Source organism: Callithrix jacchus, chromosome 7, assembly GCF_049354715.1.
Source record: "Callithrix jacchus isolate 240 chromosome 7, calJac240_pri, whole genome shotgun sequence".
In the NCBI taxonomy this organism is placed as follows: Eukaryota; Metazoa; Chordata; class Mammalia; order Primates; family Cebidae; genus Callithrix; species Callithrix jacchus.
In genome coordinates this window covers 130281497-130298183 of record NC_133508.1, presented here as the reverse complement: position 1 = coordinate 130298183, position 16687 = coordinate 130281497, and the positions used below count along the sequence as shown (strand labels likewise).

Genomic DNA, 16687 nt, shown 5'->3' with positions numbered 1-16687 from the left:
TTTAGATTTTTCTGTACAAAAGGTGAACTCCCATTTACAAGCTAAAGGTAATAAATAGTTGATGGAGAAATGTATACAGAGGGGAAAATGACTATTAATAACTGTATTAGTCACAGCAAAACCAAACCATCACATTAAAATTGCTGAAAAAGGAAATTAATTTTATAGTGTATTATTTCCCTGAAATGTATAAAATATCATTGATGTCTTTATATAGGCTGTCCTTGATTTATCTTTGTTTTATTCTTTGTACCTTGGTCTCCCTTGACTTCATATGAGAAGGGATTACTAAATTCATAAGTAATTATCTGATTTTCCACACTGGCCTCCTTCCATTGGCTGTCTCTTAAATTCTAATACTCTAATAGTCTGATTAGACTATTAGATTTAAATGTTTGATTTACATGTTTTTTGGCAAAATAAACTCTACATAGTTCCTTCAAACAGATTAGGGAAGAGACTGGTTTATTAATAAGATGAATATATAGGTGCTGCCTCGTCATCTGATGCTATTTTGACAAGGAGAGAAACTTTGACAACTCTCCTTCCCAGTTTTGACTTGATATCACTCTTTACGGAGGGCTCAGGAAAAGATACATGAATAACCCTGCTATGATCTGTCTCAAATTAAAATCGTGAGTTTAGGTTTAGGCTGGGTGTTATGGCTCACACCTGTAATAACAACACTTTGTAAGGCTGAGGCAGGAGGATCACTTGAGCCCAGAAGTATGAGACCAGTCTGGGCTATGTAGCAAGACCCTGTCTCTATTTAAAAACAGACAGAACCATAGTGTATATTGGAGCCATTTATAATGATATAAAGAATATGGGACTAAGAGTGAAACCTGGCTTCTACTCCTTGCTTTTTCCTGGTTAGTCCTATGGTCCTTGATAAATTACTAAACCACTTTATTAAAATGAGTCCATTTTTAATCTTTAGTACTTTTGAGGCCAGGCTCAAGCCATGTTTAGTTCAAGCCACCTATGAGGACATACACAGGTAAAGGGGCCATACCAAAAAAAAAAAAAAGGACTTAGTTATTACTTTTTCAGTCCAGATTTCTCTAGACTTTAGTATTGCTAAAAGAAAGAAATGGTAACAAGAATCTACCGAATGGAAACAGTAGGTCTAGACCATAATAGTCATCAAGCTGGGAGAAGAGCATCTAGAGAAATAACAGTGTGGATTAGGAGAATGACAAAAAGATGAAATAGCATTCACATGAATCTAAAAAGGCCTTTTCAAACTAATTCTTTAAAATAAGTGGTATCCAGTGCACACCACTGCCCAAAGGACTTGTCAGAATCTTAACTTAGTCTAGCATGACAGTGTTTATCACTAGTAAATGAAATATATCACCATACATCTTTTCCTTATAGAGAAAAGATGAACGTTGCCTTGCACTAAACAAAAGCATCTGTTTACAGTTTATGGTATCCAAAACAACAACAACAACAAAGCCAGAAAACAAAAATGGGCATAAAACATTCACTGAGATAATCCTCATGCTGTGGAATATGAGGATATTAAAATATCTATCTAGAATATGAATCACATTTTCTTCAGCTACAGAATTTTCCAATTGTGTGAGCAATATTTCATGAGCAAGATGAAGCTTAATGAGTGGATATTTGATGCTTTCCTTTTATGGCAGATCCTCCCTTTCTTAGAGGTTTCTTTGTGACTAACCCTATGCTTTTCCCAGAATTTAAAGTCATCCACCTACTCTATAGAATATTTTTTGCAGAGACAAAGGACAAAACAGGCTGAAAGGTTTTGGTATGTATTTAAAGTGATGCCAACACAGTTAGAAGAAGGCATCTTAGGAACCACTTTTGGTTCAGATGACAATTTATGAAGCATTCTCTAACCAGCCTGCCTCAAGACAGCCTGCTGGCCTGCCCTGCTGATTCTCTCCTGCAGCATCAACTCTGACCTGGATTTCATGGATTTCTACCCTGCCGGCAAGCCATACAAAAACTTCCAGGCTGCCAGCCCCTACAAGTGGTGTGAGCTAATTCCTTATATTTATATTTCAAATCAGACCAGCATATTCTGGAGTGAAAATTAAGGGAGGAGGAAAAATGGGCAGGATCCTGGCAAAGATGAGTGAGCCTTAGTATGCCTGTGCTTGACCAAACAGGAGAAGCTTGATGAGGTGAAAGGAGAAGCCTGTGTTCCTTAAAGGGAATTATATTGGAGCCCTTCTGCTGAACTGGTAGACTAACATCTATATGGGCTGATTTGGACTTGGCAAGAGTATGGCCTAGAGTTCTCCCACCCTGTTATAGAGATAATGCCATTTTCTTAGTGTATCCCCAAGTCTTAAGTATCTTAATAAGGTTTTATTCATATTCTTTTCTGGCACTCAATACTTACATTCATGCTTTGGCAATCCTAGCCTCAAAGCTACAAAGAGAATTCCAGGTTTCTGACAAGTTTTGAATGCTTACCATGTTATTCCAATTAATATTCCAGTGGTTATCATTGAACTATCAAAGATGACAATGAAAATATAAGATTGACAAGAGGCTCAGCCATTAAGAGTTGAATCAAAGGGTTCAGGTTATTATTTTTAACTGGGAGAATACATACCACTCTTGTATTTGCCCACTAATATAGACAGAACTAGGAACCAGAGTCAGTGGGCTAGCAGTTTATCAGATGTCTTAAGCTATAGGTAAGTTTGTATGTAAAAATCAGCCATTCAAAAGCCTCTTCTATACCAGATATTCCAGTAGGAATGCCACTGTAAAAATTATTCAGTTACTTGCTTACCACTATTTTGTATTTGACCTTTTTTTCTACCCCTGTTAGCTATCCCTCTTGATAAATTTTATCAATATTCCTCTTAATAAATTTATATTTTAGTAAAAATTTAAAAATAAAGTTATGTTAAATATAGAGAGAATTCTTTGGACTTCATAGGACTGAAAGGTTAAATCTATAGATTGGTCTCTTAATAAGAGGCAAAAAATTTAAAAATTATGATTACAAATGTTATGTTTAACATGAAGCAAAAAAGTTTAAAAATCATAACTACCAATATTATGTTCAGCTTTTAATGTACATACATAAAATATGTATATTAACCAGTATACATATGTGTATATAGATATAATATGTATAATACCTGTATAACTCTAAAATGGAATACATGTCATACATATTTACCAGTGTCTTTTAGCACTGTTTCTGTTTTCTGAGTCCTTCATTTCAGATATTTAATTTTTGTGCCCATGTCTTCTATACTTAATCCTTTGATCCACCCTACCCTTAAATATGCATTATATTAGTTTACTCTGCTGCCGATTTGGTTTGAATAAAAGGAATAAAAACAGTATTTTATTTGGAGTAATGTTGGAATGGAAAATGTTTCTGTTGCAGCTTAGATAATATACAATCTACAGACTTGGACTCTTCAGAAAAATTAACAATGTGATAAAAATTTTCAAAATGCTTAAAGGCCAGGCAGGGTGGCTCATGCCTATAATCCCAGCACTTTGGGAGGCTGAAGTGGGTGAATCACTTGAGATCAAGAGTTTGAGACCAGCCTGGTCAACATGGTGAAACCCCATCTCTACTAAAAATACAAAAATTAACCATGTGTGGTGGCATGCCTATAATCCCAGCTACTCGGGAGGCATGAGAATTGCTTGAACCCAGGAGACAGAGGTTACAGTGAACCAAGATCATGCCATTGCACTCTAGCCCAGGCAGCAGAATGAGACTTTCTAAAAAAAAAAAAAGGCACAGGGACTACTGTAGATTAAAAGAGGCTAAAGGGATGTAAAAACCAAGTGGTAACCATGAACCTTTGTTTGATTATGGGCAATAATAAAATGTTTGCCTTCCATTTGGGGAAATTTGAATAAGAATTATCAGTTCAGTGATACTGTGGAATTACTGTAAATGTAAGTGTTATGATGGCATTTGATTGCATAGGGCAGTTCCTTATACTTATAGGATGCATGCTGAAATATATAGCAGTAAAATGTCGTGACACATGCAATTTACATTCAGATAGCTCAGGAAAAACATCTGTTGCACACATTTATACACATAAAGAGCAAAAGAGCGAAAGCCTATGTAACAAAATGGTAATTGGTTAATATAGCTGAAGGATATATGGGTGTCATGGTACTATTATTTCTTCTCTTCTATACGTTTGAAAATTTTGAAAACAAAACTAGGGGAAAATTTTGTAAGATGTAAAATAATGGAGTCGATGTTTTTATATTTGCCTCCTAGTCTGGGATACTTTCTACTACCTCAGTTAATGCTTCTGTTACACTAACTAGGTGTTAACTGATTAAATTCTCAAAAAATAAAAACACAACTTGTAAGCAAACTGTCCAATTGTATAGTATATTTTTAAACCTATGGCTTGAAACACAGCTTTTAAAATCTGCTATCTTCCTAAGAAAGTGTCCCAGATATTGGACATACCACTTTTCATATAAATTTCTCACAATGAGACCGAACTGCCTTTCCATCCTTGTTTTTATTCTTTATACTAGGTTCCAATATTAAATATTTATTATTTAATTATTAATAAAATTAAATATTAAATATTTTAATAAATATTAGAAATATTTAACCAATATTAAAAACATAGATTTTTAAAAATTTATTTTTAGGACCTTATAAATTATGTATAGATTCATTTGTAAACATAGTTTATGAAATGTTTTAAAATGTTCCCCCATTATGTTTATAGAAAAACAAACTAAAACATGGATTAAAAAACAAGAATGGACTCTTGGACATACCCTTTAGAACTTCTCTTTAAAAATTAGCCTGACATTAAATATATGAATTTAAACAAGCTTGAGATCCGTGTCTTTTCTTTCTCTTACCTCCCCAGTGTTTTTCCGTATTATACACTACTAAACCCCACTTTTATCCCAAACAGTTGCTCAAAGCAACTTGACATTGTATTCATCTCAGTTTTGCTGCACTGTAACATATTAAAAGCTTGCTGCTTGGCACTATAAAGAAAACCTTTCTCATTTTCTCTTTAATCTCCTAGGTTGTTGCACCACCACATTTAATTGTTCAACTTTTTAAGTGGTATGTTGTAGTGCAGCTGATACAGGTGAAGGTGCCTCTGAATAAAATGCCCACTTTCTACTGTGGCTCTATACACACTGCACAAATACATACTCACTTTTTATTTTCCTGTGGATCACAGCATTTACTGATTTTTCAGCAAACAGAATATGTGACACATCCTGGGCACATTTCATCTCTTCTTCATCCTTTCTGTGATTATAGCTCTCCATGATTGCAGGGATGAAACAAGTGAATGTGTATGCCTAGGTCATTAACAAGCAATTCAGGTAATCGAACACCAGAATTACTGCTTTTAGTATGATATTCCTCTACATACTCTTATGTGTTATATTAGAAAACACAGCTTTTTTACTGTGTCAACCTGTTACCTATATAATATATTATAATATATAGGTTAGAAAATCAGATTCATTATTTTCTTATTTATTGCCATCTCTTTACAGATACAACGCTTTTGAGTGCTAAAATAATAATTTTGCTGGTCCCCAAATGTTTGGGTTTTCTTTGTTCCTTAGAATGATTATCTTAATTTTCAGTAATGGGAGTCATATGTGTGGAATTTTCTCATATCCTAAACATTTTATTTAGTTCCTTATCATACATTACTAAATTTTAAAATAGTAGTTTCTATTTGAGAGATGGGTTAACCAAGAGCAGGATTTGAGTTCAAAATTGAACCAGCCTCTGTAGACAGGGAACTGACCAGCTGAAAACTAACATGGAAATAATGTAAAGTGAAACTGATAGCAGAATTGAAAGAAAAAAAAATTTTTAAGATGGGGTTTCACCATATTGGTCAGGCTGGTCTCGAACTCCTGATCTCAGGTGATCCACCCGTCTCAGCCTCCCAAAATGCTGGGATTACAGGTGTGAGCCACCACACCCGGCAGAATTGAAAGAAATTAATTTAAGGACCCTTGACAGTTTTCCTCTATTTTTGTTTTTAGATATATTCACTCTGGAAATGTGGAGTCTATTTGTAAATAAGTTTATGAGTCTTGGTCTTGTATCACATTTACAGTGGTGGTGGTAGTGGTAAAGGAAATATTTATCTCTTTGTTATATGTAAAACTATACTAAAAATCTATAATGAGATTTCACTTATAATATTTGAGATCCTTAGGAAATAGGATAAAAGCATTTATCTTTGGCATATACATAGAATTTTTAATTTATGTTTTTTAAAATAGTTAATTTTCAAAGGTTGTTCAAACCAGTACACTTCAAATGTAGGTCACTTGCTGTGTCAGAATTACTCTTTGTGTAGATTTAAAAATACACTGATTATCAAGTCCTGTTCCTAGATATTTAGAATTTAGTAGGTCAGGGGTGAGTTTCCTTAATCTGTATGTTTATAAAACTCCTAAAGTGGTACTTCTCTAATTAACTTTGGGGATCACTGTTTTAAATATTTTCTAGGGTATGTTGTTCATATTGCTATATTCATTTTCTTAGCCATTTAAAAAATACTAGGTACTATGTTTTTATTGCCAATAATAGACTATTCAGTTCAAACTGGCTTAAATACTAAAGGGGATTTATTGGCTTATATAGCTAACAAGTGTAGAAGTGGAATATTCTTCAGGAAGAGTTTGATTTGGGCTCCAACCTGCAACTAGCCACGATTCTGAAGACTCTCCTGTCTTTCTCATTTCTATCCTCAGGAGGTTTATCTCATTGTATTAAAATGGCTAACAGATGAATTTTATATCCATATATCATACTGTTCAGAATAAGAAGCTGTGCTCTATAATTACTTGCAAAAGTTTTTAGTCACGCTGTTTGAACAACCCCTGAACCAATCACTGTACAAAACAGAGAAGATTATCCTGTTTGGTTTAGACTTGACCAGTAAGATCCTACCCATGGAGTAAGGGTGGGATTATTCCAATCCTTTCACTGCTATGTAGTGGGAGAGAGCAAATAGATCTTGAAGTAACTTCCACAAAATCTACTGTAAAATATTAAAGAGATAAACTTTAACTCAGCCTACTCTAATCTTTGGGGGACTTACATCTCTTCATGTGTGTAAGTGAAGGGCAGTGTAGACCAGTGTTTACTTTTTAGCAGATGATAGGAGAAAAGAGGAGATGAATTGTTTTTCATTGATAACTTTTCCTCCCACTATTTTACTATGAAAAATTTCAAACATACAGAATTTGAAAGAATTGTACAGTGAATACCTGTAAACCCACTATCTCCATTCTATTAATATTTGATATATTTACTTTTTCTGTTGCTTAATCAGATATTCATCTACCATTGTAGGGATCTTATTTTTTAATGCACTTCAAAGTTAAATTGTTATGCTTTACCCCTAAACAGTTATATATGCATATCATTAACTGAGTTATTGATGACCATTTAATTAAGTACTTCATACATATAAAGCTGCCTTGGCTTAAGGCCTTAGTATGAATCAGATTATTATGGACATTATAATGGTAATTGCTGAAAGAATTATTCAAAGATAGAACGAAGAGTGAAATATGCATGTATACCTTTTACACATGTTACATTATGCCCTCTTAATATAAGGTTTTATTTGTGGTATGACAAAAGGTATGTATTTAAGGTCTCTTCAGTGAAAGTGCAGAGTACCTAAATTGTTGATATGTTGGGCCTCTTTTTCTTTAAGTTTGTTACTTACCTAATTAGTTTTACTTAGGAAACCAGTTAACTGGCAATCAGTTGTTATCAGCTAGACCAAAAGAAAACCTCAAGAAAATGCAGGTTTCTGGCAAATTTATTACTGTAGTTGACATTTTCCCACCTGCTTATCAGAAACAACCATGTGGACACTGTTTGAAAATGGAAAGCTATAAAAATACTTAGGAAAAAAATCTTAAACATTAGATAATTAAATGAACCGTCCCAGAACTGAGATGAAATTGGTATCCACTTAGGATATAGTAGTTCACTGGTAATGTCTTTTGGTTTTGTAAATATAGTTACCGTGTTTTAACTTATAAAGAGGATCCTAAAGAACTTTGAATTAACATGTTTAAATGAGAGCCTGTTAGTAGAACCTAAAAATCAGTCTTTTAGATAAATGGTCATTTATACATTTTAATTTATTAAATAGCATTTAGGAAATCTCATTTTTTACTTCTGTTTTTGGAATGTCAGCTATATTTCCTTAAGGCAGACTGTTGAATCAGAATATCCCATGCAGAGCTTTCTAACTGGTCTGTCACACTAGTGTACTACTAATGTGTAACAAATATGCTGAGATAGTAATTGTCTTGTCCAGGGGTTACTGCCATAGCCTGCAGTTACTTAATCACCCTTTCTCTTTCCTCAGTTTATCCAGTGTGCCTTAAATGTTTGTTTTCTGAGTGTGTGTGCATGTGTTTATGTGTGCATAAACCACAGAAACAATGACTTAATGGGCATCATAGTCCAACATTTTGTTTGTGGAAGTTTTGCGGAAGAAAACCAACATTAAGCTTTATTAAATTTTATTTAAATCTAAATAGGACAATGAAATAATTGGATTTAATAAAAAATATAGTTTTCCTCTTTGAAATTCTTTTTTCCACAGTGAATAGAAGTTTAGGAAACACTTTTTTTTTTTTTTTTTTTTTGAGATGTATTTTCACTCTTGTTGCCCAGGCTGGAGTGCAATGGTGTGATCTCAGCTCATCCCAGCCTCCACCTCCTGGGTTCAGGTGATTCTCCGGCCTTAGCCTTGCAAGTAGCTGGGATTACAGGCATGTGCCACCACACTTGGCTAACTTTGTATTTTTAGTAGAGACAGGGTTTCTCCATGTTGGTCAGGCTGGTCTCGAATTCTCGACCTCAGGTGATCCACCCACCTCGGCCTCCCAAAGTGCTGGGATTACAGGCGTGAGCCACCACACCAGGAAACACTTTTAAAGTTAAAAATATTCCATCTGTTTCATCATAAAGTTTCTTAGCTTCTGTGTTTTTCATCAGATGCCATTTTTCCTCCAGATAAAATGCTATTACAAAGTTTTAAGCTAAACTCTACCAAGACCCACCTTTGGACAAAACATCTTTGGAGTCATTTGGTAGCTTTCTGTAAAAAAAATTTATTGATTCCTGTTTTACTAGAATTTATTTTCATTGCAAGTTGTTCTGGAGGAAAGAATTGGCATTAATTGTTGTTAATAGGCATTCTACAGCCTTTCAAATCTAATGTTTTTCTGCGTTTTTGAACTTCTCTCTTACAATGTTAGAGTTTACCTTGGCCACTGTCATCTTATTTACCCTGAAAATGTTATATTATCCCAAATTTTATTGTCATCTTATTTACCCTGAAAATGTAATCCCAAATTTTATTGCTGTGAGATGTCCAAAATCCTCAAGAATTTTACCTTTATTAAGGACCGGATTCAAAGGTACTTTTCTCCAAGTCGGATTCCATATTGCAAACATCTAATCTTTCTATCTCATCCAGAAGGGTTTCTTCCTAGTAGTGTATTTCACTTTTCATCTAATCAACCAAGGAAGTGAGTATGACCTCATACCAAAATTAGGCCCCCTTGCCCCTGCCAAAAAGAAAAAAATACCACCTAAAAGGATAGCTGAACTTATATATCCAAATGAGTGATTCTTATCAAATTAGTCCCCCTTAGAAGTATATCAGTTTACTCAGATGCTGTTGCCACTTCTCATGTCACATGTGGGATTTGGAGAATCCTCCTATTAGAATAATGGTTTTTTCAAAAAACCAGCTCCTGGATTTATTGATTTTTTTGAAAGGTTTCTTTGTGTCTCTATCTCCTTTAGTTCTGCTCTGTTGTTAGTTATTTCTTGTTTTCTGCTAGCATTTGAATTTTTTTGATCTTGCTCCTCTAGCTCTTTCAATTTTGACGATAGGGTGTTAATTTTAGATCTTTCCTTGCTTATCATTTGGGCATTTATTGCTATAAATTTCCCTCTAGACACTGCTTTAAATGTGTCCCAGAGATTCTGGTACATTGTGTCTTTGTTCTCGTTGGTTTTGAAGATCGTCTTTATTTCTGCCTTTATTTCTTTGTTTATCCAGTTGTCATTCAGGAGCAAGTTGTTCAGTTTCTGTGTAGTTGTGCAGTTTTGGATGAGTTTCTTAATCCTGAGTTCTAATTTGATTGCACTGTGGTCTGAGAGACTGTTTGTTATGATTTCCGTTCTTTTGCATTTGCTGAGGAGTGATTTACTTCCAATTATGTGGTCAGTGTGGTGCGGAGAAGAATGTATATTCTGTGGATTTGGGGTGGAGAGTTTTGTAGATGTCTATTAGGTCCTCTTGGTCCAGAGCTGAGTTCATGTCCTGGATATCCTTGTTGATTTTCTGTCTCATTGATCTGTCTAATATTGACAGTGGAGTGTTAAAATCTCCCACTATGATTGTGTGGGAGTCGAAGTCTCCTTGTAGGTTATGAAGAACTTGCTTTATGTATCTGGGTTCTCCTGTATTGGATGCATATATATCCAGGATAGGTAGCTCTTCTTGTTGCATTGATCATTTTACCATCCAAAAGCAATGGCAACAAAAGCCAAAATAGACAGATGGGATCTAGTTAAGAGTTTCTGCACAGCAAAAGAAACAATCATCAGAGTGAACTGGTACCCAACAGATTGGGAAAAAAATTTTGCAATCTACTCATCTGACAAAAGGCTAATATCCAGAATCTACAAAGAACTAAAGCAGAGTTACAAGGAAAAAACCCATTCAAACGTGGGCGAAAGATATGAACAGACACTTTTCAAAAGAAATTTAAAAGGCCAACAAACATAAGAAAAAATCCACATCATCACTGGGCATTAGAGAAATGCAAATCAAAACCACATTGAGATACCATCTCACACCAGTTAGAATGGTGATCATTAAAAAATCTGGAGACAACAGATGCTGGAGAGGATGTGGAGAAAAAAGGAACACTTTTACACTGTTGGTGGGAGTGTAAATTAGTTCAACCATTGTGGAAGACAGTGTGGCAATTCCTCAAGGATCTAGAAATAGAAATTCCATTTGACCCAGCAATCCCATTACTGGATATATACCCAAAGGATTATAAATCATTCTGTTATAAAGACACATGCACACATATGTTTACTGCGGCACTGTTTACAATAGCAAAGATCTGGAACTACCCCAAATGCCCATCAATGATAGACTGGACAAAAAAAATGTGGCACATATACACCATGAAATAGTATGGAGCCATAAAAAAGGATGAGTTCATGTCCTTTGTAGGGACATGGATGAATCTGGAAACCATCATTCTCAGCAAACTGACACAAGAACAGAAAACCAAACACCGCATGTTCTCACTCATAGGCAGGTGTTAAACAGTCAGAACACATGAGCACAGGGAGGGGAGCATCACACACTGGGGTCTATTGGGGGGTGGGGGGCTGGGGAGGGATAGTGGGGGTGGGGAGGTTGGGGAGGGATAACGTTGGGAGAAATGCCTGATGCAGGTGACGGGTGGATGGAGACAGTAAACCACCACGGCATGTGTGTACCTATGCAACAATCCTACAAGCTCTGTACATGTACCACAGAACTCAAAGTACATTTAAAAAAAACAAAACAAAACCGGGCCGGGCACGGTGGCTTATGCCTGTAATCTCAGCACTTTGGGAAGCCAAGGTGGGCGGATCACCTGAGGTTTAGCGTTCGAGACCAGCCAGACCAATATGGTGAAACCCTGTCTTTAATTTAAAAACAAACAAAAAAAAGAACAGTGGTTTTGTTTCTTTTATATGAATGAGGATTCATCCTTGTGTTTTTTTCCCCTCATTTCTACATTCCTTCTTCCTGTTTCACTCACTCTCTTATTCTCTGTTTGACATCATCCTTTTCTACTTTAAGGGTATACAGACAGAACTGAGAATAAGTCTAGAGCCAGTGAAAATCTAGGGTTAGATAGTCATGAAACAGACTGAATTTCAATGGTGAGTTTATCTTTCTTATAGTACTCTTTTCTTCTTATTTTGTGCCTTTGAAATATTTCATTTTAAAAGTGGGTAATTAAAAATAAGAGGCAGACATAAGCATATGTAAATGGTATTGGACGGCTTGTTTAATATGAGTCATTAGCTCAGGACCATGAATGCAACTGGCTGTAGCATTTCATCTTCATTCTTTATATATTGTAGTTCGAATTTAAATTATCAGAGGCTAAAATAAATATTAAAGTAAATACATAGACTTCTGTAACAAATCCAAGAAAGCAAAGTTGCTTGATTCTTTGCATAAATCTGTCTGCTTCATTGTTTCTCATGTTCAGAATGCTGTAAATTAAGGTGAAAAATGTATTAACCATCTCTATGACTCTTAGGCAACCAATTCACTCAGTCTTTCATTTACACTTCCTCATCTATGAAGTAGGAATAATACTACCTGTCACACAGCGTCGTTGTGATGACTACAGATAAGCAAGCATAGAAAATTCCTGGCACATTATAAGTGCCAATATTTCTCCATGAGAGCTCCACAAGAGAATTAAACTCTACAGAAAATGGTTTGAGTAAGCTACACTGACTCTTGAACAACATGGGGATTAAGGATGCTGATACCTGCACACTGGAAAATCTACATATAACTTTAGACTCCCCCAAAACTTAACTATTAAGAGCCTACTTTTGACTAGCAGCCTTATTGATAAAGTTAATTAACACATTTTGTATGTTACATGCATTATAGAGTGTGTTCTTAAAGTAAGCTAGAAGAAAGGTTATTAAGAAAATCATAAGGAAAAGAAAATGTATTTATTATTCATTAAATGGAAGTGGATCATGGCAGTGGTCTTCATTTTTATCTTCATGTTTATTAGGCTGAGGAGGAGGAAGAAAAGGGGTTGTCTTGCTGTCTCAAGGAGACAGAGTAAGACAAAAGTCCATCTATTTGTGGACCTGCACAGTTCAAACCCATATTAAGGGTGAACTGTATTTTCTCACTTCTTCCAGCAATGGTACATGGTACTACTCTAGATGCATAGACATTAAATCATACACATACAATGATGCTTTAGACATTAGGACTTAATCCTTTGGGAATCTCAAATAAGAAGGACTTGTGTTTTAAATGTTCAATATGTAATAGTTATTTGGTTGCAAGTGACAAAAGTTTGTATTTCTCTTCTTTTTATTTGAGACAGGTTCTCACTCTGTCTCCCAGTCTGGAGTGCAGTGACATCAACACAACTTACTACAGCCTCAACCTCACAGACTCAAGCAATCCTCCCACATTACCCTCCGTGGTAGCTGGGACCACAGGTGCCCATCACCATGCCGAGCTAATTTTTAAAAATTTTTTTGTAGAGACAGGATCTTGCCATGTTGCCCAAGCTGGTTTTGAACTCCTGTGTTCAAGTAGTCTTCCCATCTCAGCCTCTGAAAGTGCTAGGATTACAGGGATAAGCCACCATGCCCAGCCAGAAATTTATATTTAGACTGGTTTAAATAATAAAGGGACTTTATTGTTCCACGTAAATGAGAAAACAGGGAAGGCCTCAGAGATGATGTGATAAGGACTCTGACTTAGTATCTCTGCTTTTCTGTTAGTTCAGCCTTTTCTGTGGCAGTTGAGTTGAACTAATATTTCTAACTAAATTTTCAAAAGAAGAATATATATTTTTCCTAAATACGGGCTTTTGGCTAAAAAGTGTAGTTGTGTTTTATATATATTTTACAAGCCTAGCATATTTGGAATATAGTAATTGTTAAATAAAGCAGTTTTGGCTTAGATAACTGTATCTGATATTAGTATGTGTAAATCTGCAGTTATGCATTGCTTAACAACTAGAATATGTTCTGAGAAATTCATCCTTAGGCAGTTTCATCATTGTGTGAACATCAGAGTGTACGTACACAAACCCAGATGGTATATAGCCCTCTACACACCTAGACTATATGGTGTAGCCTATTGCTCCTAGGCTACAAACCTATATAACATGTTACTCTAGTGAATGCTGTAGGCAGTTGTAACACAGTGGTCAGAATTTGTATATCAAAACATAGAAGAGTTACAATAAATATATAAAAGATTTAAAATGGTACACCTGTGTGGAGCATGGTATGGTGAATGGAGCTTGAAGGACTGAAAGTTGCTTTGGGTGAGTCAGTGAGTGAATATGAAGACCTAGGACATTACTGCACACTGCTGTAGACTTTGTAAACACAGTACAGTTAATCTATAAATTTATTTTCTTAATTTTTCCTTCTTCAATAATGAATTAACCTTAGCTTACTGTAACTTTTTTACTTTATAAACTTAATTTTTTAAACTTTTTGACTGTTTTGTAATAACACTTGGTTATTACAAAATATATTGTACAGCTGTACAAAAGTATATTCTTTATATATTTATAAGCTATTTTTTTTAACTCTTTAAACTGTTTTATTAAAAGGTTAGGCATATGGCCACGCACAGTGGCTCACGCCTATAATCCCAGCACTTTGGGAGGCCAAGGTGGGCAGATTACTTGAGGCCAGGAGTTCAAGATGACCACCCTGGCCAATGTGATGAAACCCCATCTCTACTAAAAATACAAAAATTAGCCAGGCATGGTAGCGTGCACCTGTAGTCTCAGCTACTTAGGAGGCTGCTTGAACTTGGGAAGTGAAGGTTGTAGTCAGCCAAGATTGTGCCACTGCACTCCAGCCTGGACAGAGGGGGACTCTGTCTCAAAAAAACAAACAAACAAACAAAAACAGGAAGACACAAACACACACATTATCCTAGACTTACATGGGTCAGGATCATCAATATCATTGTCTTCTACCTCTACATCTTGTCCCACTGGAAGGTCTTCAAGGGCAGTAACACACGTTTGGCTGCCATCTCCTATGAAAACAGTGCTTTCTTCTGGGATATCGCTAGGAGGACCTGGCTAATTGGCTGAGGCTTACAGTTAATTTTTCTTGTATAAGTAAAAAGAGCATACTAAAATAATAAAAAGTATAGTATATTAAAAACATAAATCCGTAACATTATTATCAAGTATTATGTACTGTGCAAAGTTATATATGCTGTACTTTTATACAGCTGGCAGCACAGTAGATTTCTCTACTACAGCACCACCACAAACACATGAGTAATGCGTTTTACCATGACATTGTACAACTACAGTGTCACCAGGCATTAGGGATTTTTTTATTATACTCTTACCGGACTGCCTTCATGTACTCATTCTGTCATTGACCAAAACATCATTATGTGGAACATGACTACATGAGAAAAGAATTTTAAGCCTATAGAAGCTGTAGTTGGCCTTTTATGTCTATGCAAATATTACACTAAACCACTTCAGCAGGCCATATTCTAGTAAAAGATTTTTAAGACAGATTGCCAAAAGAAAGAGAACAAAGCAAAACTAAAAAACAAGGAGTTTATAGGAATAAGTCGATGAAAGGATTTGATGAACAAACTAAGGGTAGTTAGAGATGCAGTTTGGGTAGGAAGGACTGTTAACATAGAACGGCAGTCTTGTTGGAAAGATGCTTGACTCTGTTTTTTTTTTTAGACGGATTTTTGCTCTTGTTGCCCTGGCTGAAGTGCAGTGACATGTTCTTGACTCACTGCAACCTGGGCCTCCCAGGTTCAAATGATTTTCCTGCCTCAGCCTCCTGAGTAGCTGGGATTGCAGGTGCATGCCACCACACCCAGCTAATTTTTTTGTATTTTTAGTAGAGACGGGTTTTCACCATGTTGGCCAGGCTGGTCTCGAACTTTTGACCTTAAGTGATTCACCCGCCTTGGCCTCTCAAAGTGCTGGGATTGCAGGTGTGAGCCACCATGCCCTGCCTATTGCTAGAACAGTTCTATTTGGTACTTCCTGCTGAGGATGTTAGTGAATAGTATGTAGGATGAAGGTGGAGGGTAGACTTGACTTCAGTCAGAGAACTAAACCAGAGGATGTTCAAGATCCCTTCTGACTATATGATTTTAAAGATATGAGGAATCTCCACCTTGATAAATACTTTTCACAGCAACCCATTACTCTCAGGGTAATTGTAAGACATGTTTTAAAACCTACTTTTTAAAAAACCTGTGAATACTTGGATAGTACTAAGGTAACTTTTACAGGGACTTCAGTGCTCTCTAAAGTCAGAATGTATATCTTTCTGTTCTATATGTATTGATATTAAATGATCCTCAAGTTGTATTATTGAGAGAGAACAGCAAAGTACAGTAGCATATCTACTGTCTGTAGTATGGATAAATATATGTGTGCATGTATTCATGTATGTTTGATTATATATGTGTAAAATATCATGGAAAGACTACACCAGAAAACTATTAACAATGGTTGTCTCCATGCAAGGAAACTGGGTGATTGGCAGCTGTTAAAATAAGCCCATCCTCTTTTGGTATCAGGAATTAGTAGTTTCATTAGAAGGCTCTGGATCAGAGCTGCTTAACATTTTAAGCATCAACACATGGCTTCCTAATTATAAATAATCTGGAGACATCAAAAACAGTTCTAGTTTCATTGTTTAATAAGCTCTTTATCTGAAAAATAATTTATATTTGTTTTCAGGTAGTATAAGAAAAAGTTCGTCTCTTTACCAATCTATATCCCTAGAAAATAGTCCCAACGCTCATCTGAAACAAAAGGATCAGAAGCAGCTTTTAATCAGCTATATCTGAGA

General features: G+C 35.6%; 1 protein-coding gene across 26 annotated transcripts in view; it reads left to right on the top strand.

Annotated features, from left to right (window-relative positions):
- EVI5 (ecotropic viral integration site 5) overlaps positions 1-16687 on the top strand; it is a 237987-nt gene that overhangs the window by 188754 nt on the left and 32546 nt on the right. The gene's annotated exons all lie outside the window — the stretch shown is intronic.